The sequence below is a fragment of the Monodelphis domestica genome, chromosome X (genome assembly GCF_027887165.1).
Source record: "Monodelphis domestica isolate mMonDom1 chromosome X, mMonDom1.pri, whole genome shotgun sequence".
NCBI lineage: Eukaryota > Metazoa > Chordata > Mammalia > Didelphimorphia > Didelphidae > Monodelphis > Monodelphis domestica.
In genome coordinates, this window is record NC_077235.1 from 28,259,505 (window position 1) to 28,284,231 (window position 24,727).

A 24,727-nucleotide genomic window follows, 5' to 3' on the forward strand; every position below is an offset into this window, starting at 1 on the left:
GTGCTTGTGATGGCAAAAGAATATTAAAAAAAGGAAATTGCCAAAATAGTTTGCGGTATGGGGGTGGTGCAAATTGTATTCGAGTAAAAGAAGGCGAGAAGCACAGGAATACATGGAAAAAGAAGAGAGAAAGATGAGCTGAGGAATTAAAAATGAATGAACTCGAGAGGCAAATGGTGGAACCTGGCCATCTGAGGACCTGCTTTGGTGTTCCAGCTCTGACTTTCTGGGATTTCAGGAGCCAGTGAGCCCCTGTCCATGTCTGGCTGTATGCTTAGGCCACATTCTAGCCTACTATGGGAGTTACCTTTGGTACTTCCTTCTGCTGCTCTGTCTGCGTGTCACTAAAATGTTGGGACACCGTATTCCTCAATGAATTTCGTAGGCAGAAGTTACATTTGGATTCAGTGCATATAAATACATTGTGAATTGGAGAAAATCAATTTGGCAGCGGATTCAGATGGGACCAGAAACATCTGCAGGGCTCTGAAAATATGGCAGGAAAATCATGAGCTCCCAGATCTCCCAAGCTCTGGTGTAAGGGTTGGAGCAACCGAAAGCACTGACTGAAGGGTAATGGTGACATCTTCACGGTCTATGGAAATGGTCAATTTGTAAAGTTTAATAATAACTTGAGTTTCTGAAGGAACGATCATTTAACCTAGATTCTCCACCTCTGACTAGCTCATGGGGATCCCCACACAGACTCAGCTTCTCAGTTATCCTCTCAGCAAGAGTCCTGATTTATTTAGTCTTGTTTATTTTATTTTCAGAGATAACAGGAAATTGGCCTTAGTTTTTCTTTTCTAAAAAAAAGAAATCATTATTTATTTTAGCATTCTTTTCTTTTACTGTTTTGAGTTCCCAATTCTCTCCCTCCCTCTCATCTCTCTCCCACTCAATGAGAAGACAAACAAAATGCTTTCAATTGTCCATGTAAAAGCATGCAAAGCATTTCCATAATAGCCATATCACAAAAAGCAATAAAAAACAATTTCAGAAAGTTATATTTGAATTTTGACTCGAGTTCAGTTCTGGAGGTGGATGGCAGTTTTTCATCATAGGTCCTTTTGTCTTGGATCATTGTATTGACCAGAGTGGCTAAGTCTTTCCCAGTTGATCATATTCCAACATGGCTGTTACTATACACAATGATCTCTGGGTTCTTCTCACTTTGCTTTGCATCCGTTCATATAGGCCTTGTCATATGTTTCTGAAACCACTCCACCTCGTCACAGCTAATACCACTGTAACACTCCAGCGCAGTCACATTTCACAACTTATTTAGACATGCCCCAATGGATTATCATCCCCTCAATTTCCAATTCTTTACCACCACAAAAAGAGCTGCTAGAAACATTTTTATACATATAGGTCCTTTACTTTAAAAAAAAATCTCTGGGATTCAGACCTAGTAGAGATAACGCTGGGTCAAACAAAGGGAACACAGTTTTATAGTTCTTTGGTCATAGCTTCAAATTGGTCTCCAGAATGATTGAACTAGTGCATCACTCCACCAACAGTTTATTAGTACCTGTATTTTCTCTTAACCCCTCTAGCATTTGTCGTTTCTGATAGAAGAGAGGTGGTATCTAAGAACTGTTTTAATTTGCATTTCCCTAATTCAATAGGGATTTAGAGCATTTTTCCTATTACTATAAACAGCTTTGATTTCTTCTTCTGAAAGAAAGCTGTCTGTTCATATCCTTTGGCCATTTTTTCAAGTGGGGAATGGCTCTTATTTTATAAATTGGACTCAGTTCCCTATATAGTTGAGAAATAAGGCCTTTATTAGAGAGATGGGCTGTAAAGATTTTTGATATTACTTCATTGTCTATGGTACCTGCCTTTTGGTGAAATGTAGTTTCCCTGATTATCCCTTTTAATTAGATCTCTTTTTGCTTTAGCTTTTCTGAGATCACGCATGATCACTACCTGCTGCTTTTTTTTTTACTTCAACTGAAATATAAAAGATTCTGCGTCAGTCCTTTATTTGAAGTCTGTGTACATCTTTCGGTTTTAAGTGTATCTCTTGTAAACGACATATTGTTGGATTCTGGTTTCTAATCCATTCTGCTCTCTGCTTCTGGTTTTGGGTGAGCTCATCCCATTCACATTCATGATCATGATTACTAAGTGTGTATCTTCTCTATACTATTTTCTCTTTCACTTTTTATTGTCTCTCCTCAATAGTCTGTTTTGCTCTTGAGCATCACTTCCCTTAATCTTCCCTCGCTTACATGATTGCCCCATATCTCTTATCCCCTTCCCCTCCTATTTTCCTATTTAGTCAGATTTCTATATCCAATTGATTGCATTTTTTTCACTCCATGAACCGATTCCAATATGAGGGTCAAGCACTATCTACACTGCACCCCTCATTTTCCCCTCCCCTGGCAAAGCCTCTTTTAGAGGAGAAATATTTCTCCATTCTTCCTCTCTCTTCCCCCTTCTCCCAGTGCATCCTTCTTTCTCATCCTTTGGGATTTTTTTCCCCAGAGATCATCCCAACATGATTAACTTACACTCATGTCCTGTCTATATAGATTCCCGACTAATGGCCAAGTTCTTAGGAATTACGAGTATTGTCTTCCTATACAGAAATGTAAACAGTTTAAATATCATATGACGTCCCTTACGATTTCTCTTTCATGTTAACTTTTTTATGCTTCTCTCGAGTTTTATATTTGCAAGTTATATTTTCTATTCAGCTCGTGTCTTTTCATCAGAAATGCTTAAAAGTCTTCAATTTCATTAAATATCCATTTTCCCTTGAAGGATGATAGTCATTTTTGCCAGACAGGCTATTCTTATAGTGGATGCACAAAGCAACTAGGTGGCTCAGAGCCTGGTGTGCTCAGCCCTGAGTTAGGTAGACCTGAGTTCAAATGTGGCTTCAGATAGTTAGTAGTCCTGTGAGCTTGGGAAAGTGACTTACTCTGTTTGCCTCAGTTTCTTTAACTGTAAAATGAGGATAATAGCAGCACCTACCTCACAGGATTGTTGTGAATATCAAATGAGATCATGTTTGGAATGATTATTAACTACTCTTCTTGCTATGCTATTTGGGTAAATGCCTTTTCTGAGAGGTAATTGAGTATGACCAATGTGGGAATTTGTTTTGCCAGTCAAGCAATACATGTTTGTAACGGGGTTTGTTTTTCTTGCTTTCTTGTGGAGTAGGGAGAAGAGCTGGAAGGAAGAGAATAGGGATCTGAAAGGAAAGTAAAACTGAATTTAGAAGAAGAGGTCTTCAAGTCAACTAATAGGGGCTTGTGAGTTAGATATTAGGCATAAAAACTCGCAGGGATGTATGTCCCTCATACCTAAGGTAGCACTCGCCTTTCCGGTGACCCCAAAGAAGGCACTTCATGTAAAATGAAGGGGTTAGCACACATGACTCCTAAGGTCCCATCCAGCCATCAATATATAATCGCAGGACCCTATAATTTTTCATTTTGCAGTCGAGAAAACAGACATCCAGAGAGAAAATGACTTGCCTCTAATTACACAGAGAGGATATTTTTGATTTGAGCCTGAGATGCTCTGCCTTCAGGTTTATTAAACGCATATGCCTTTGCAGTTAATTATATATAATTTCCTTTCACTTATTAATTACTTTCGATGCCTACTTCTGAACTTTCCAACTGGACTTTAAGTTTCCGGGGCAGAGGGACCATGTTTTAGCTGCCATTGTATTCCAGGCAGCACTTAGTTTCAGAAGATGGCACTTGGATGTAGACCTATAACATACTAATTGCTTAATATAGTGTGGTAGGGAACACTGACGCTACATATGGCGTGTGGGCTTGGGTAGAAGTCCTGGCTCTGCCACTCATTTGTGTGACCTCGTGCCAAGTCGTGTCTCTTTTCTAAGCCTCAGTTTTCTCTTTTATAAAATGAGGATGTCTCCATCGATGACCTCTGAATAGCTGTTAAAAAAAAAAGCAATTCAGTCACGACTTGTGCAGTTGACACTCTCTGGGTCTTGGGTACCAGATTGTCCTCTTTTATGGGACAGAGGTGTTAATTAATTCCCAAAGGAAGCACCAAGTAGGGAGAGCTCTTGAACTTTTGACCATCTGTCTTCCCTTTCACTGCGTGTTCCTTATGACTGAATTTAGAGTCAGAGGACTTGATTTTAAATCCCCAAATGGGGCAAATAGAGGTTAAGTGACTGACCTCCAAAATTACCCAGCTAGGAAGTGTCTGGAACTAACCTGGAACTTGGCTCTCCGTGACTACAGGCCCGGTCCTCTATTCTCTTTACCATTCATCGGCCTAGCGGGAGAGGTCTGTTACTCAGAGTCGCAGCTGCATGGGGCATTGATTGAGAGGTGCCAAGATGGGGATCATGTTACATCCTGGGATGTTCCAATTGGGATCATGCTCATTATACGTGATGGGCTTTAATAGCAGTGAGGCTTTCCAAGTATTTGGGTTATGTGGGGAAGAGGGTCAGATGATGGGACTGTTGGGCCACTCTCAATTGCCAGGGACTCCACCTATTGTTATCCCATCTCTTCTGCTGGTCATCCTGACAGCCCGACTTCAGCATTTTTTGCTTCTACTAATTGATGCACCATGGAATTGTGTGTGTGTATGTTTGCTGCTTTTTTATTTCAATTTTCTTTTTTATTATAATCCTAAGTCACCTGTAAACATGAACATATCAGCACGCCAAGAACTCAGAAGGCAGAAGGTATTCTAACCTGTAAGCTCCATACAGTTTGCCTTGTTGTTTTTTTTAATGGCACTTATTGAATTTAGCAAGAGTAGTAGTATGATTGTCATTTGTATCCTCCTTTTTTATTTTTAAATATAAATATAGATATAGATATATATAAATCCATACCTTTGATCTTAGAGTCTATACCGTGTATTTGGTTCCAAGACAGAAGAGAGCTAGGCAACAGGACTTAAGTGACTCGGATCGAATTCATGATGACCCCACCCATATTATGGTGAGGAAAAGTGAATCCTTGGGATTATCAAATACTGGGCAATTTAGACTATTTCTCTGACCCTTTCTTTTCCTCCATTGCCCCGCTCACTCAGTTCCATTTGACAAATCATTATTGAGCACCTGCTGTGTATAAAACCCATTGTATGAGCCTCAACTTTATTGAACTGTCAGCAGTGATAAGATGGTTTAAGGAGAGGATGTTTTATAAAAAGACACAGAACAAAGTACCATTATTGGGATTTAAATGTCAGAGAGATTTTGAATGACTCATAGCACAATTTACAGAGATATTCACAGTTTTGTCGCTGTTTGCTCAATGCTCGCCGGATGTGGGTTGCTGGAAATCATTAGACACTTCAATACTCTTCCCCTATCTTCCCTTTCCCATTCCCCCACCCCTAGCAGAGAATAGTCAATCAGTTAACAAACCATTTCTTAAGTGCCCACTCTATGCCAGGCACTGCACTAAATAATGGGGATGAAAAGGAAGGCAAAAGTGCCTGTTCTCAAAGAGCTCATAGTCTAATGGGGAGGGCAGGGAAATCAACATTTAGACAACCAACCATGCACGGACAAGCTCTAGTCAGGTCAAATTGGAAATAATCAATAGAGGGAAGGCCCTAGAATTAAGAGGCTTCCTGTAGAAGGTGAGACTTCAGTTGGGACTTGAAGGAAACCAAAGAAGCCAAGAGTTTTTTCCATTAGTGATACCTTATGACTTAATCTACTTTTCTGACCCATTGCCCTCTGAGTGATCATCATTTTCCTTTCAGCAGAGAGCATGCAAGGTAAAGACAGGAGGTAAATCAAAGAAGGCTTTCTGGAAGAGGTAACTTTTGAGGAGAGTTTTTTTAAAATCCTGAACTTAAAAAGTATCAAAGAAAATGAACATTTCCAAATGCCAAGTAGAAGAAATAGAAAAAGGATATATGAATATCCTTATTATATATCCTTATATGAATATATGAAGCTGTGAATTTCTATTATGTATTTTTTGCTCACCCTTTAAAGTATATAATCAGTTTAGCATCTAACCTTCAAAGATATCCTGTTTGTTTTTTCTTCTGACTTTTTTCTGTTTTCTTCTATTTTTAAAAAAGTGTTTCAATGACCCTCTTTTTCTTTCTCCAAATCAGAAAAAAGAAAAGAAAAAGAAATCTTGCAACAAGTAAATGTGGGAAAGTAAAACAAATTCTCTTATTGGTCATGTCCCAAAATGTATATTTTATTCAGCCCCTGTCAGGAAGTTGGTGACATGCCATTGGTCCTCTCAAATTGTGGTCCATCACTGCACTGATCAGACATTTCAGGTATTTACAAATTGTTTTTATTTATAGAGCCATTATTGCATAGACTAATCCCCTGGTTCTGCTCATATAAGTCTTCTGAGGATTCTCTGGAACAATCCCCTTTATCATTTATCATTTTCTATAGCACAATCATATACCACAATTCATTCAGTTATTCCCCAATTGAGAGACTTCCCCATTAACTTCCAGTTCTTTGCCACCAGAAAAAGTGCTGCTATAAATACTTTTGTAACAATCCTGAGGGGTTGGTGCTATCATCACCCCCATATTATAGATGATGACATAGAGATCAAGTGACACGCCCAGGGTGCCAGAAGCCAGATTTGGACTCAGGTCTTCTCGAGCAGAGGCCAACTGCTCTATCTACTGTATTAGTTAGCAAGCATTTATTCAACCCTTATTGTATGGGAATGATTAGTTCAAAGTTACTCATCTTGCTAATAGCAGAGAAGGGCTTCAAACTAGGTGCTCTGGCTTCAAATTTGGCACCTTCATCCCTGCTTCATAATCAGAGGCTTTGGAGCTTCCCATTCGACTTATGAGTACTTGGAAGTTTCTTAAGTGACCGTCTGGATTTTGTATTATTTCAAATTTCTTTAAAAAATTTTAAACCCTTTTACCTTCCACCTTGGGGTCAATACTATGTATTGGTTCCAAGGCAGAAGAGCAGTAAGGGCTAGGCAATGGGGGTGAAGTGACTTGCCCAGGGTCACACAGCTGGGGAGTGTCTGAGGCCACATTTGAACCCAGGACCTCCCATCTCTAGGCCTGGCTCTCAATCCACTGAGCCACCCAGCTGCCCCCTATTATTCCCAATTTCACCCCAAATCTTACATCTTTTTGCCTTGGGATGGATGTGCCACTTGCTCTACTTATATGCTTAGTATCCCTGACTATGGTTATTTCAGGCTCTTCTATACTATCTGCCTATCTCTCTGTCTCATTTGCCTAGTAGAACTCAAACTCTCTCAGGGCAAAGAACTCTATACAGCTTAACCTTTGCTTCCTAGTATCTTAATATTCGATTGTAAGCTTCTTGAGGGCAGGGATTACCTTTTGTCTCCTTTAGTATCCCAGAGCTTAGCACAGTGCCTGGTACATCATGAATACTTAATAAGTATTTATTAGACTGATTGATAGGTAGTACCTTCCCCTCTACCAAATACAGGGCTCTACTTGTTAAGAAATTAAGAATAATAATTATTAACAAGAGGAGAAATGATGAGATATTTGTCAGATAATAACTTTTATCCCTCTTTGAACCCCATTGAAAAATGAGAACGAAATGATAATATTGACAATAATTGTACCCAGGATGCTCTCAATGAATCTCCCAGGGATAATTCTAATCCTATTATTCAGCTACAAATAGCAGTTATTTTATCCGCCTATTCAGTTGTTCATCATACATGACATAAAGAAGGATCATAGCAAGAGAGAACCTTGTCTAGGACTGTTTGTATTTGAACACTAGCCAAAAAGATGAGGAAAATGAGCTAAAGAGCTCCTTTTTGTAGTGATGGCAAACTTAAATTATCTTTAATATTTTACGTATAGCAGTTCTCTCCATACCCAAAGCTGGCAGCTAATCATTTTTAGACTTGGCTTAATGATAATTTCATCCTTCAAAAGAATGAACCAATGGAGGAGACTTCTTTTCTGCATCTGATTCTCACCAATAAGGCTGGGATTATAAAATAATCATCCTATATAAATATTATAATATAATGATAATTATATAATATTTAAGTCTAAAATAATAATTCACATGTATATAGTCCTTTAAAGTTTGAAAAATATTCTCTCTACATTGGCTCATTTGATTCTTATCATAACTTTGGAGGAAAGGTTCTATGATGATTCTCAAGTTATAGTTGAGGCAAAGAATAGTTAAGTGATTTGTCCAAGGTTACACATCTAGGAAGTGTTTCAAATGGGAATTTCCTGATTTGAGGCCCTCTGCTCTATCCACTGTGCCTTCTAGCTATCTCAGCAATCCTCTGAAGTTTGCTATTCATATTTTATAAATGAGAAAATTGAGGCCCGGAATGTTTTAGTGACCTATACATGTACACACACACACACACACACACATATTTGTATTTATGTATATCTATCTACTTAAACTTCTTTTTGCCTCAGTTCCCTCAACTGTGAAATGAGGATATAATAGCTCCTAAGTCCCAGGGTTGTTATAATGCAAACGAGATGATTTTCATAAAGCATATGTCATGGTTCCTGGTACGTAGTAGTTAATAAATCCTTCCTCCTTCCTTCCTTCCTTCCTTCCTTCCTTCCTTCCTTCCTTCCTTCCTTCCTTCCTTCCTTCCTTCCTTCCTTCCTTCCTTGCTTGTTTCCTTCCTTCCTTCCTTCCTTCCTTCCTTCCTTCCTTCCTTCCTTCCTTCCTTCCTTCCTTCCTTCCTTCCTTCCTTGTTTCCTTCCTTCCTTCCTTCCTTCCTTCCTTCCTTCCTTCCTTCCTTCCTTCCTTCCTTCCTTCCTTCCTTCCTTCCTTCCTTCCTTCCTTCCTTCCTTCCTTCCTTCCTTCCTTCCTTCCTTCCTCTTTTCACTGTAGTCTGGAATAGTAGTCTATAGTCTGCAATAATATTCTGTATCCAAATACCAGTTATAAGCTTGGGTTTGCCAACATGAGGAAAACTGACCTTACTTTTAGGAAGTACCAAAATTCAACCCCATTTTGATTTTCAGAGACTCTCAGTTGGGAGCTCTAGCCACTGGAAGGACTAAATATTGAGAAATCCCAAGCCTGAACCAGGATTGTGTCTACTCCGAGCTCTGGTGTGGAATGGTGGTTTCCATGTGAGGCCCTTTCTGAGTGAGGTGACATCATGCATTTCCGAAGACAGTGCTAAATTCCAGAGAAAAAATCTTCTGCTCTTGAAGGCAACTTTTGTTGCAAAATAATGTAGATATTTACTAAATATATCTAAGAAATGTCTGCAAATTGTGGCAAAGAAAGGACACCCAGTTCTTTGACATCTGAGAAAATGAATGGGGCCCGTGGAAGGAATTGTGGAAAAAATTAAACTCCTTTAACATCAATAAGATTTTTTTACTACATCTCGAAAACATTCTACCCACCTCTATTTTATGGTGAAAAGCCAGGCAATGGAAATAAATATGCACGAAGCCCAAGAATGTATTTACAGACGTTTCTGAACACCTGGTACTTTCAGCAGATGGAAGGGGCTAGCCCAGTTGTAGCCCTTTCTCTACATTCACCTGCTAAAGTCATTTCAATAGATGTATGAGATGCATCCTTGTCACATCTTAGAGAACCAGATGAAAATAAAGCAGGAGGAGGAAGAAGGCTTTTCGCTTTTAGGTTACTTCTAGGTTAATAGGAAAAAAATTTGAAGGAAAACAGTAATTGGCTCTGCTAATGCACCTCAATGCGTGGTCTTTCCAGGGACATATCACCATGGTTACAGGTTTGAAGAGGGAGAAGAGTGGGGTGGGAGGCTGATGTCCAATTTCCTGTGGAACAACAATTCAGCAACCAAATCTATGAGGCCTGCGTCAGCCCAAAAGGAAAAAAAGCCATTTACTTACCTTTCATTTGGAACTATTTTCCTAGTATCTCTCAAGGATGCTTTGATTTTAAGAACAAACCCAAAACATAATAATATCTTCTCTCCTTCTCTCTCAGGGTTGTTGTGAAGAAAGCACTTTGTAAACCTTAAAGTTCCCCATGAATACAAGACTTGCCAAGGGAGGCATTCATTCTAAGTGACCATGAATTTCTTCTCTTTGTTCCTCTTTGGGGCCCAACTTGTCCCTTATGAACATATCCGTGCAATGAGTACATCCCCATTGAGCTGTGGGCAGTGGATGAACCTGGAACTAACCCAGGTCCCCTTTCTTGGACCCATTCTCCATCCCACCATTGAGGCAGGGAGCAACTAGTATAGATTAGAGTGTTATCGTCAAGCACACTTTCTTATCCTGCGCCAGTTCTCTCATCCATGTCTGTCAGGCCTTTGTAGAGAATCTGCCCACCACCCTGGAGGCCTTTCTCTGGTGCCTTGAATACCAGCAGTCCAACATGCTGGCTGACCACCCATCAGCCCTTCCTCTCACTAAATTACCTATCTCCTTCCTTTGATGGGGTCCAGATATCCCAACTTTATGTGTAAGTCCTCATTGGCTCCATGCGGCGACATGCTTCTGTGGCCATGGTGCATTTTTCCATGACCAAACTGACCACTTGAGGATCAAAGTCTTTTCTGCTATGTAGGCATGCACCATTGCAGGAGAGTACTGGTGTTTAAAAGATTGATGAAATGGGGATAGATCTGTTTGTACAAGAATATTCACAGCTGCGCTCTTTGGGGTGGCAAAAAATTGGAAAATGAGGGGATGCCCTTCCATTGGGGAATGGCTGAACACATTGTGGTATATGTTGGTGATGGAATACTATTGTGCTAAAAGGAATAATAAAGTGGAGGAGTTCCATGGAGACTGGAACACCCTCCAGGAAGTGATGCAGAGTGAGAGGAGCAGAACCAGGAGAACATTGTGTACAGAGACTGAAATGTTGTTGGATGATCAATTTAATTGACCTTGCTACTAAAAGCAATGCAACAATCCAGGACAGTTCCAAGGGACTAATGAGAAAGAATGCTATTCACATCTAAAGAAAGAGCGTGGGAGTAGAAACACGTAAGAAAAACATGTGATTTATTACTTGTTTATATGGATATAGGATGTGGGGTTTTGGTTTTAAAAGATTTCTCTATTACAAAAATGAATAATATGGAAATAGATAATGAGTGATAATGAGTGTATAACCCAGTGGAATTGCTTGTCAGTTCCTGGAGGGGGGACAGAAAAAGGGAGGAAGAGAACAAGAATGATGTAACTATGGAAAAATATTTTTAAAAATAAAATAAAAAACTATATTAAGAAAAAAGATTGATGGCAACAAGTAGGAGATGGCTGAAGAAGTTAGAATCAGTCCCTCTTCTGATAGAGAAGCGCTGGGCTCATGATACAGGATGAGACACATAGAAGAGGATAGTGGGAAGATGGCAAGATAGAGCAAAAGATTACCTGGTTCTCCAAATCCCCCCCCCAAAAAAAAATTTAAAATAATGTCTCAGAGTGAATTCTGAAGTAGCAAAAAATAGTTTAGTCTAAGTGAAATAGTCATCCTGCCTAGGCTAACTCGGGGGATTGGGAAGGCTGTAAGGCCCCAGGAAGTGATGGTCTGATTAAAGTACTCATCCCCGAATCAACCAACAACAAGCTCTGGGGGCAGTGGTGTAGGGGCATCCTCAATTTAGAGAGCTTTCAACTCACCCATTGACACAGGGGCAGATGTGCTGAGCAGACCAGACAACCAGAGGACATCCGTGACTATGGCTGTGGCCCAGAGGTGTGAGCACACCCAGGTGAAGTGGGTGAAGTGGGTTGAGGGCCCTGCTGCCTGGCCACTCCCAGGAGGGCCACTGCCCTGGTTTTGGTTCCAAGGCAGAGGGATGAGCTGATACTTATAGCTGCCTGAGGGATTCAGGAAGTGGGAGGGTTTGAGGTGGCTACAGGACTGAGGACCCTGGTCAAGGCTCAGGGACAGAAAGGAGCCCCTGAGGGGCACTCACCGACCAAGGTATGAGGGAGAGAAGCAGAGACAACACTCTGGTCTTGGATCATAGTATGCTGGAAGAACCAAAAAGGCAAAGACCCCTAAATAGAGCTCAAAGAACAATAACAGAAAAAGCATGAGACATTATTCTCCAGACCCAGGAGCAGAGCCCAACCCTGACATAAAGTTAGTAGTTAAGAAATAGGCCATTAAAAAAGAGTAAGCAAAAGCTACAGATAGCTACTATGGGGACAGCAAAGATCAGGGTTCAAACTCGTAAGAGAGTGCAATTAAAACACACACTACTAGAACGTCAAAGAAAAATATACAATGGTCACAAGCCCCAAAAGATTTCTTGGAAGTGCTTAAAAAGGTCTTAAAAATTCAAATCAGAGAGGTTGAAGAAAAATTAGGAAAAAATAAGTAAAGCAGAAAGCATACACTATCAAATGTGGTCAATGTGGAAATTTGTTTTTTTCTTAAACATGTATATTTGGTACAAGGGTTTGGAGTTACCGCCCCCCCCCCCCATAGTGGGGAGGTTCATGGGATGGAGATAGGGGCTATATTGGACAACCAAAAAAAGATAAAAAAGAAACAGTCATTGAAACATTTCTACAAAATACACACAGAAAAGTATAGAAGAGCTGAAGCCACAAGCATGACAACTTTGAAAGTTACATGTTAAATGTATTATATATTCTAAAAGAAAATTGAACTACATCTAAGAGAGATCTATAGTTGGATGGAAAATTGTTTTTCTTTTCTGGTGTCTCTCTCCATATATATACATATATATGTATATATATATGTATGTATGTATGTATGTATGGAAATGTGTATTTTCTTTGATGTTTAAGTTCAAAATAAAGGAAATGAATTTAAAATAAATAAATTACCACTGTGACCGTGATGTCATATTACTGTGCAAGTGCCTGGCAAGTGGGGATTATTTTATTCTTTGTCATTGTATCCAGGCTGGGATATAAAATGACTGGCACACAGTTGGTGCTTAATAAATGCTCTTTGATTGATTCAAGGATAATATACATATGACTTTGCAAAGTCGGTAAGGAGAGGGAACACCACTCTGGGAAGGGACAAAGGTGTCAAATTCTCCAAGCTGAAAAACACATCTCTCCTTTCTGGTAATAATCAGAAAAGAACTTTTCTAGGTGAGGTACTTAGTAGGAGCTGCTTTATGTGGGTGTTCTTTGGGAAAGGTCTGCTGTCATAAGAAAATATATATCAATAAAACTTTTAAAAAAAGGAAATGCAGAAAAAGGGGGAGGAAGAATGAAGAGCAAGGAGTAGTTTCAGGTCACTGAAAGAAAGGGCTGCACATTTCCCAAATGCCAGCCAATCTACTCTTCTCCCATTCAATTCTGGGTTCAGCTCATTATCCAGCCACAACGTCTGTCTAAGGTCTGAGTGCCAAGAAGCTGAGTCCCGAGGTTACCCTGGTAATAGGACCAATATTAAAGAACAGATACTCCCACTCCAGACTCAAGGCTCCTTCCCTAAGCCTTGCATTGCCTGCAGCAATGTTAACGATAATAATAATAACTAACATTTTTAGAGTGCCTACTATATGCCAGGCAGTGTGCTAAGTTCTTTACAAATCTTATTTCATTTTGTCTTCACAACAGCCCTGGGGAATAGGTGCTATTGTTATCTTAATTTTAAAGATGAGGAAACTGAGTCAAAAAGCAGTCAAGTCAAGACAAATAGCATAAGATAAAACCCATGGTAAACCAGGAAGAACTTTGGATTTGGGCTCAGGGAATGTAGGTGTGAACTACTGTTCTACCATTTTTTCTCATTTACAAAAGAAGAGGGTTTAATTAGATGGCCTTGAAGGTCCCTTGCAGCTCTAAGAATATAATCCAACCCAAACTGAACTCTTCTCTGTATATTAGGATACATAGTATATATCTGTGCAGCTATATAGATATAGATATAAACTGAGGTAAAGAGCAATTAAGCAATTTGCCTAAGGTCACACAAGCAGCATAAAAGAACCCATGACACACCAGGAAGAACCTTGGATTTGGAGTGGTGGTGGGAGTGGACAGGACTTGGTCTGGGGGAGGTGGGGGCATGGCACATGGTATCTAAAAGGTTCACCTTCACTGCTCTCAAGCAAGTTCTACCTTCTTTTTTCCCTCCTTTTTGCATTAATACAACCTATTACTGTCATTTCTTTCCCCTTTTTTGTATAAGAAAGATTATGTACAAAACCATAAACTTCAGTTTACAATTTGTTTAAAGATATGTAACTTATATCTCCATGCTGATATAAACATGCCCTGCTTTTGAGTTCCCTTTGAATTTGTTTTTTACTTGAATACTTTTTTCTCTTGATTTTGTGGCTTTAAAAAATATAATCCTTTTTTACTTATAATCTTATTTTCTTTTCCTCTCTTTTTCTCTTTTTCCTCTTAAAACCTTTGGAACAGAACTAATTTACACTCAAATCCTTTGTTTCCTCATTTAACTCCCTTATTTATAATGGTTAATATTTATATAGCATTTTCTATGTGCCAGGCACTGTGCAAAGAACTTGACAGTTATTATCTTATGTGGTTCTTACAACAGCCTTAGGAGGTAGATGCTATTGTGGTCTCCATATTACAAATAGGGAAACACAGGTTAAGTGGCACACTCCTGGTCATATAGCTGATAAGTGTCTGTGGCCCTATATGAACTCAGATCTTCTTGACTCAAAACATGGCACTCTCCATTGTACCATCTAGCTGCTTCATAATAAATAGCCTTTCTGTTTTGAAGACATTAAGATTCTGAAGAGACATTTGTTTCTTCTCCTCCTATTAGAATGTTAGCACTACACCTATGTACTAGCTTCTGATTGCTCCAAAAAGTTGACCTTTTTTAGGTTTCTTAAGTTTGTATTTCAAAGTTTCTACTTGTCTCTGGTCCCTTTTTGTATGAAAGTATTCTATTCTATTAAAGATTTGCTTTTTTTACACTTCACTTTGCAGGTATTCTTTTTTTTTTTTAAACCCTTACCTTCCGTCTTGCAGTCAATACTGACTATTGGCTCCAAGGCAGAAGAGTGGTAAGGTCTAGGCAATGGGGATCAAGTGACTTGCCCAGGGTCACACAGCTGGGAAGTGTCTGAGGCCAGATTTGAACCTAGGACCTCCCATCTCTAGGCCTGGCTCTCAATCCACTGAACCACCCAGCTGCCCCCTGCAGGCTATTATTCTTGATCGATTATTCTAGGAACATCTTGGTGGCACTGCAGTAGATAGAGTTCTGGGCCTGGAGTCAGGAAGACTCATCTTCCTCAGTTCAAATTTGACCTCTGATTTGAAATCTGGTCCTAGCTATGGGACCCTGGGTGAGTCACTTAACCCTGTTTGCCTCACTTTCCTCATCTGCAAAATGAGCTGGAGAAGGAAATGGCAAATTACTCTAGTATCTTTGCCAAGAAACCCCCAAAAGGGATCAGGAAGAGTCAGACAACTGAAAAAAACTGAATGACAACCCGTTCTTGATTGTAAGCCCATATCTTTTGCTTTTTGGAATATTATGTTCCAAGATCTCTAGTTTTTAGTAGAAGTCACCAGGCTTTGTGTGGTACTGACTGGCTCCTTCCTTAGTACTTGAACTTCTTTCTCTTCTTGCAGTATCTTTGCTTTGAGCTGGGGTGGTTGGCCATACTTGGTCTCCCCTGGGTCTTGAGTTCCTACATTTACCTCTACCTCCTGGCATTATTAACTCTTTCTCCCATCTTTGAAATTCAGAGCAATAGATCTTCAAGACCTTCTCTGCATGTCAGAACAGAGTGCTGGGGATGTCCGAGACTAGCAATCACAGCACCTTCAGGCGCTAGAACTTCCTCTGTGTGTGTGGGGACACTTTATACTGTATAGTCCATGACCTTGTTTTGCATTGTTTGAATATTTTGATGACTATATTTTGATACAATTGGTTTTCTTTGTATTTTATTTTAGGTATTTAAAAACATTGCTCTGAGCAGGGGTTCATAGATTTCACCAGAAGACTGCCAAAGGGGTCTGTGATACAAAAAAGGTGGAAACCCCTTGTTCTAGACTTTATTGGAGTTTTGAGTCAGGGCGAACTAAGACCGAACTGCTCCAGATGCAGGGTGGGCATTTGCCTTGGGATGGAAATCTCTTGATTATTGGTTTGGCAGAGCAGCTGAGATACTAGCCCCTTCTCATTTTATTTCAGCCTGGAACAAGATCCCATGCTTAAATGCTGACTGGAAGCTTTGCCTTGCTTGCAGGAGAGAGAGGAGAGCTAGAAATAAGCCTGATATTCTGAGAGAGAGGGAGGGGGCTGGGCCAAGATGGCATTAGTTATTTTTTAAGCCTGCAAGATTGTATCTTGGTTCATGGCAGAAAAGGGCTCTGGCTCCAGGCAGTGGGTTACATATTTACGGTTCAGATAAATGCTTAACCCATTTAGAAAGGCCTCCTGTGCTGAGAGGCCCAAGCTAACCAGGATTAATGATCTGTCGGGAAGAAGGCTGTGGCTGTGTTGATGGTCTGGGATTAGAGAGTCCCTAATGCCATTCCTCAGTGAGGGCAGCAGCTTTTCCTGTTAGTGTCTTTTAGGTACAATCAGCAAATGACTTCATTTTAACAGTAGCTGACATTTACATAGTGCTTCACAGGTCATTGGAGCCTCATAACAAGCCCCAGGAGGGAGGTACCCTAGGTGAGTCTGTCTCCCATTTTACAGATGAGGAAACTAAGTCAGAGAGGTTAAATGAGCTACCCTTGGTCATACAGTTACTCAGCATTTGGGGATCAGACTCACATCTTACCTGCTCTTTCTAGCACACACACACACACACACACACACACACACACACACACACACACGGAGCCTCTCACTTATGAAAGAAGATTCTTCAGTTTGCAATGTCTTCCCCCAACCCCATCCACACCCAATTCCCACCCACCCCCATGCCGGCCTCTAAAGCATAAATAAGATGCTTGACTGTATTATGGTGTTTGCACCCACCTGCCATATGAGAACCAGGCTGTTCTGGCACACAGAGGTTGTTACTGAGTAGCAAATGAAATCATTTGGCAAAAACGTTCAGGATTTGCCTCTGGGCAGAGAGAATCGATGATTCCATATGTGAAGAATAAAAACCCAAAGACCCAGCCGCCTAGAGAAGTGGGCTTTCTAAGTGGGCCATTTCCCCAATCACTGGTGTAATGACTTTGAGGGAGAGAGGGAGGGGGGAAGGCTAGGCAGCCATTTGGGGGCCAACCACTTAGGGCTTGGTAGCACTTATCATCCCCTGCCTGCGTTTTCTGCCAGCCTGACACTACCCAGCTGTGAGGGCCCAAGTGGCAGATACAAGTATTTTCAAGGCCAGAGATAACCCCACTCCTCCATAGAGGGAGAGATGAGTTTTCTCTGATGATTTATTTGGGGGAAGCTAACTCCTGTGCTTCCTGTTCACCTAACAGTCCAGAAGACACACACACACACACACACACACACACACATCTCCCTATCCCTGCCCTCACACCCCATTTCATTCCCCTGGTTTCTCTGATAGAACACCTTTATTGAGCAATGTTCCTGCTGTCTTTACATGGAACCACAGAAAAATGTGGAGGTAGGCTCCATCTCCTGCACACAAATGGCTACTGAAGGAGAAGGAGCTCCGCATTTAGCTTGAAAAAGTAGATAAGGAGAAAAAGGGAGTGGGAGAAGCCGTGAAATGAAACAAAGCATGGATATGATTAGTGAAGCCCTCTTCAGTTGGGGGAAAAGAGATTGAGAAATTTGTGGGAGAGGACAGGAAAGAGTCAAATCACTATACTTTCAGCAAGTTGCTAAAAAGCAAGTCTGTCCTGATGCATAGACTAGATGCTAACATTTCCCACCACCTTCAGAGTCAGTTTGCTTTTGTATCTAAGCTGCATTGATTTTGTTTGTGTAAAAACTTTTAAAAGTTTATGTTGTAGAAATTATTCTTTTGGTTCTTTTACCCAAATCTTTTCTCTTGCTTATTTGGTCAAGAGTTCTTTCCCTAACCTTCATTGTAAAATATTTCTTCTGGAGCATTTTAACAAGCAAAGACTGCTTATAATGTACCAAGTACTTAAGGACTTATTTCACAACAGTCAACTTTTCAATCCCCTGGACAAATGTATTTTCTCCCCTTAAATTTTGACCAATAGACTCGGCTTTAACTTTCTAGCTAGATAATGTTGAGCATTTTTGTTAGTGATGTGGACATTTTATGGATAGATAGTTGAGCCTGGAGAACACTTAGCTGGTAATAAGCAATGACAGTTTGTGTTTTTTTTTCCTTAGAAGAGCATTTGTAATTTTCTATCCAGACCCCATTAAAATTTCTAATCACCAATGATTCGTAAACTCATAAAATAAAAAATATTAGGGACTTCAGAACCCAGAATATTAAAGCCAAAGAAACCTTACAAGACAAGGTCATTAGAGTTGAAAGGGACCTTAAAGGTCATCTAATCCATCCCTCTCTTTTAGGGTTGCTAGGGAAGGAATTTCCCAATGTAACCCAACAGGAAATAAGTGGCAGAGGCAACATGTAAACCCTAACCCTCTGATTCCCAATTTAGTGCTCTTTCCATGAGTCCCTGATACCTCCTAGTCAGGGCTATGTTTTTAGGGTAGATAGGGAACTCCACCAGAGCCAGGACAGGTGTGACCTCTAGGTCCTCCCAGTCAGCTTTTACTGGAAGGACTGGACATGTTCCTGGAATCTTGGCCTGGAGCTGTGAGAAGGGAAGTCTGTCTGGGACAGAAATCTCTCTTTCTCTCCTGTCCTTCTCTCTCTCTCTCTCTCTCTCTCTCTCTCTCTCTCTCTCTCTCTCTCTCTCTCTCTCTCTCTCTCTCTCTCCTTTTCTTCTCTCTCTCTCTCCTTCTCTTCTCTTTCCTCTCTCTCTCTCATGTCTCTCCTCTCATGTCTCTCTCTCTCCTATCTCTCTTTCCTCTCTCTCCTCTCTCTCCTATCTCTCTCTTATCTCTCTCTCCTATCTCTCTCTCCTCTCTTCTGTCTCTCTCCTAACTCTCTCCTTTATCTTTCTCTTATCTCTCTCTCCTTTTTCTCCTCTCTCTCTCTCTCTCTCTCTCTCTCTCTCTCTCTCTCTCTCTCTCTCTCTCATGTCTCTCCTCTCCTGTCTCTCTCCTATCTCTCTTTCCTCTCTCTCCTCTCTCTCTCCTATCTCTTCCTCTCTCCTATCTCTCTCTTATCTCTCTCTCCTATCTCTCTCCTCTCTTCTGTCTCTCTCCTAACTCTCTCTCCTTTATTTTTCTCTTATCTCTCTCTCCTTTTTCTCCTCTCTCTCTCTCTCTCTCTCTCTGAGCCAAATATGTTTTTCCTGATCCATATTTTCATTATCAAACACATACTAAAGTGTGGCATTCTCCAGCCCACATTTTTATCCCAATCCCGCTTCATTTATTTTCACATAACATGATGCGAGTCAAGAATTTCAGTTAACCTTTACCTGGGATCTAGTGTTGTGTTTGTCAAGCAGGAAAAAAACCCATTAAAATGTCTTTCAAACTCCTAAGAAGTTTGCCCTTTTGTATCACCAGTGCCATTCCCAAGACTGACAGCACTCTTTTCCACCCATTATCTCATTAGATCCTCTCAGCACAGGACAGGTGATTAGTGCCCCCATTTTACATGTGAGGAAGCTGAGGTTTCTTTTTATATTCCATCTCTGAGCCTTTGCATAAGCTGTCCCCCATGCCTGCCTAAGTTATGGGGAGGGTGGCTTTTGATTCATTGCCTTTGCTGTTGCAATCTCCCAAGGGCTTGAATGATTGAGGGAGGAACATTGGGAGGTTGATTCTAGAGTATTTCTATCATAAATGATTGCCCTGTGCGCATGCACGTGTGTGTGTGTGTGTGTGTGTGTGTGTGTGTGTGTGTGTGTGTGTGTGTGTGGTCACTGGGAAGAGGGGCAACATGCTTGGCTTCATCTCAGCTGAGGAAAATATAAATGGAGGTTGGATGTCTTTTATGGCCTTTGGGCAAAGTGAACACCTAGTCAGCATGGCAGGAGGAGGCTCCAATGGGCCTGGCAGTACTACATAGGTCCAAGCTTTGATGCAAAGTGGCCCCAATCAGCTGATGCCCAGAGCTTACTGGAAACTGAAAACAATTACAATGAATCTTGGCTTAGCCATTGAACTGGTTGAGCCACAGTGGTTTTGCTTCTCCATCTTAGTCGACAAAACGCTATCCAAATCTAACTTCCTTCCCCACCCCACTCACCCCCATACTCCACCAGTCATGGGTGTTTGTAGGAATTCCCCAGCCCAAAAATTGAACAGAAGAATTCTTTCAGTGGGAAGGGGCTGACAACTGAAAATAACCAAAGCAACGATCATCTCTAATATGAATTTCATAGTCATTTTTTATAGGCAGCATGACACAGTTGCAGGAGCCTGGGTTTTGGTATTAGATCTGTATTCAAATCCTTGCTATGATACTTAGTACCTTTGTGAACTTGGTTAAGTCACTTAAGCTCTTTGGTCCTCAGTTTCCTCAAGTGTAAAACAAGAGGATTACCTCTGCGATCAAGAGAGGTACCATTTTAGTCCCAGAGGTAATAGGGACTTGTGCATGGGGTCTATCAACTTGAAGAAATACAGGGTGATGTTTAGGATTTTGGAGGGTATAGACTTGTCCATTGGCAGCTTCTTTGGTGGGCTTTTCCCTTCAGGGCCTTTCTCCCTACCTCTTAACATTGCATTTTTCTTATCTCTCTGAATATTGTATCTGTAGGTAGATTGGAAGCTCCTTAGGTTTTTTACCTCCTTAAAGCTTCTAGCATGTGACCTTGTACACAGTAGGCACTTAATATGTGTTTATTGTATTGAATCGAATAACACCAAATGGTGTTGCTAGAGTCGAGGCTAGAGAAGACTGTATGCACTTTCTAACAGAGACCCCCATGGGCCTCCAGTGGTAGAAGATGCTTTCCAATCTCATCTCCCATCAATAGGTGCCCACTTTTGCTCCTTTTGGGTATGCTTTCACCCAGCCAATCTCACAGTGGTGGGTCTCAACCCGGAAGCTCCAAGGAAAGAAAAGGAACCAAAGCCTCTCGCCTTAGTCCACTCCAATGGGGCCATTAAACTTTCCTCATCCGCATTGTGATATAATGTTGAAGGCAGGGCCTGGAAGTCAGAAAGTCTGCTTTTAGCTTGAACTCAACTTGCTCACTAGCTTGCTGTCTCTCTGAACTTCAGTGTCCTTAACTGTAAAATGATGATCTCTAAGGTTTTACCCATGCTTGGCTTTCGGTGATGCCGTGCCATCAAGTATTGGCTTTCTTGATGCCGAGCAGAGAAAATGCCAGCGCTGAGATGGTTAAGTGCACTTCGTTCATAAGTGTCATTGTCAGAGGGGGCCAATAAGCTCCAGGGAAGATACAATTGGATGGGCTAGAGTGGGGAATAGAGGGGAGTTGAGTCACAGGAGATGATGATTGGGGAGGCCAGGAAGCTAACAAAGATTCATTATTTCTAGTTCTATGCACTTATAATGCTTTTTAAAAAAAAAATCCAATCAATCAGTTGCATGAATTTTTATTCCTTAGGTCTTGGCTCTACCCTTCTAACCAAGGACTCATTCTCTCCTATTGCCTTGGACATGGCACCTGAATTGCCCATACTTCTCATAAGTCTTCTGAGTCATCATTGTGTCTTTAGTAGACCCCTGATTTAAAAAGGCAAATGTGTTTACTTCCTTTCTCTTGTCCTCAGTTTCTTCATCTGTAAATGAAAAGTTTGGGTTCCTAGGCCTCTTCTATTGTTAACGATCTATGCCCTTTGGTTCAGAGGAATATCTCATCCCATGAACAAATGATCTGTTTGGACTGGTTTCTGTGGCTTGTTAGAAAGCCCAGAGCTAACAGAGTAACAGTAGCTGGCATTTCTAGAGGGTTTTAAGATTTGCAAAGAGTCCCTATTGCATTGGCCTCTCCCAGGAACCCCGTAAAGTAGCTCCTCCTTCAGGCATTATAAGTTATCCTTGCTTTATAGATGTATAGATGGAGGCCCAGGCATGTATAGATCAGTACATAGATCTGCCTATGTTGGCCTTGCTGGGCTCTGCGATGTTGGGAAAGAACATTCCTTTTGAACAGTGTTTTGGACTGACACCCCATGCTGGCCAAACCACAGGACTCCCTTGATTCCTGGAGCTGAGGCAGTGACAAAGAGACCATGGGAAAGCTCATTTCCCATGCCCCAGCTCTCAAAGCTGTGGTCTTTCCTCCATTGCCTGCACATTGGTTCCCCTTGAATCTTGGGCAGGATGCTATGGGAAAGAAGGTGGTTCTGAGGAGGACCCCAAACCCTATGCTTTATCCCCTCTCTCTCTTGCATTCTAGAGCCTGTGTGGATGTCCTAACTGTCCTTGACAAGCCGGGCCTGTGTGCCTGTTTCTGATAGACAATCTGGCCCAGCCTGTCTTTCTTAGCCACATGACCCTAAATCAACATTGTGGGGCCTGTTGGCTTTGTCAATATTTGCCTGCCCAGGGAGGAAAGACTTTTTAATAGCTTCCCCTGACGCACAACTCCTTGCTGTCCCTGCCTCCCCACCACACTGCTGAACAAAGCTGATGTGTGTCTCTTGTTGCCTGCTGCCCCAGATGTGGCCAGCAGCTGGAGGCCAAGATGAAGGACAGACTGGAGGAGCTACAGAGCCAAGTTAGCCAAGGAGGGGACCCCTCTGAGCTGGATGATACTCAGATCTTTGACAACCCTGCTTTCAAGGATCATGAGGCCAATCCCATGGAGAAGTTTTTCCAGGAAGTGGCCAGGCTTTCCTTGGCACTGAATGAACTAGAAGGACTGGCGGAGTTGATAGACAGGAAGCAGCAGGGTGTCCTGTGCTGTACAACAGAGGAGAGCATGTTGGGGGCCAAACATGAGCTAGGCGTGCTGAAGGACTCCTTTGCCAGTTTGGCCTGGTGGGGCCAGCCCCAGCTTACCACAATCCATTGAGAACTGGCCTCTGAGCATGAGGACTGGAGGGTAGAGTGCTGCATCCGTCAGAGCCAGCTTGCCATGCTTGTTGGCCAGTACCAAGGCACCATTGGCCGTCACTATGCCAAGGAGACTCAGTATGTCAGGATGCTGAAGGAGAAGATGCGGAGACAGACTGAGCTGGTGGGCTTGGAGGCTGTGTGAGGAAGACATTGAGCAGCTGATGACTAGATGATCATTACCCTGGATCGTGGGCTGGGACTTGGATATGGCCATGGCCCACGTGTGCCACCAACAGCCATTGGACCTAGAGGGCCAACTGGGGGAGCTGCACGCCCTTTTCCTCCAGCTGGAGATATTCACCTCTGAGCAGCAGGAGCTGCTGGACAGCATAGAGTACAACATCTTACGTACCCAGGACTCTATGGCCCAATCCGATAATATCATTAAGAGGGCTGTCAAGTACAAGTGCCAGTCGAGGTTATCAGCCACGCTATCTGCTGTGGTGGGCCTCTGCACTTGCTGTACATGCTGGGCTTGTGTGACCCAAGGGTGGTGCTGAATAGGGAAGGGGCCCAGGGTCCAAGCAGGAGAGCCTTCTGGGCTGGCCTGCCTGCGCAGCCATGGGACCCTTAGGTGGACCTGTCAGCCGGCTGTAGGCTAGTGAGCCCAGGCCCTCAAGAACTTCCCTGGCAGTAACAGCTTTCTTTCTTTCCTGGTCTGTTACATGCTGTTGCTGACGGTTGCCAAGAGGCTATTTGTAAGGCATTAGGAAGCTGCTGAGAAGCTCTTGGGTACTGGGAAAGAGACCAAGAATAAGGATAGTGAGAGATTCGAGAGACAAGAATAAATGGGTTCTGTGGCTTCTTTCTATAGGTATGAGAGGCTTGTGTCCAATCCCACTTTACTGCCCAAGTGACTTCAGGCAAGTCACTGAACTTCCCAGAGCCTCAGTTGGACTAAATGGACTGAAAGGTCCTTTCTACCTGTAACTGTGGGATTTTGCATGTGACCTTGGATAAATCACACCAGCTCCCTAGGCCTCAGTTTCCTTATCTGTAAAATGAGGGAGTTGGGCTAAGTGGCTTGGAAGACCCTTTGAATTCTAGCTCTAGCCTTCTCTGAGTCTCTTTATCAATCAGTGGACAGTGTATGCTGTTTCCTTTTTCCTGTTTCCCTCCTGAAGGAAGCAGCCACTGACAAACAGTGGGATGGTGAGGGGGCTTGTCATGCTGAGACTTGGCTGGTGTGTGTGTGTGTGTGTACAGAGATAATGGGGGCTGCCAGGTACCACATTAGGAAGTCCCAAGGTCAAGTCTAAGAAGATCAGTTAAGCCCCGTAATAGGAACACAGACTATTGGGAGGATGCCGAAAAAAGCCTGGGCTAATCAGGAGTCACACAGCTAGCGCTCAGGTTTGAAGCGATAGATATGAAATATGAACAGGAGAGAGGGAGACTCAAGGACAATCTGAAGTGAGTTGGCCCGGGAGGACTGTGGAAGGATAAAGTATAGAGTGGGACTGGAGTCAGGATGAGTGTATGAGTTCAAATCCCACCTGCGTGAATGAGGGCAAGTCATTTCATGCTTTTGGGCCGCAGTTTCTCCTCTAGGAAATGCATGTTGGACTAGATGCCATTTAAGGGGCTTATTGGAGGTTTGCAGCAATGCTGGGGTGGAGTGGGGTGGATAGGCCCCCAATTCCTTTCCCATCTCACTTAGATGGAGCAGGGCTTCTTTGGCTTGGACCCATGCTCTTTCCCTTGGTCAAGGCAGGATTTTTGCAGCTATTTGTGCACCAGTTTTTTTGTCTGGGGTTTGGGTCTATCTTTTTAAAAAAGCA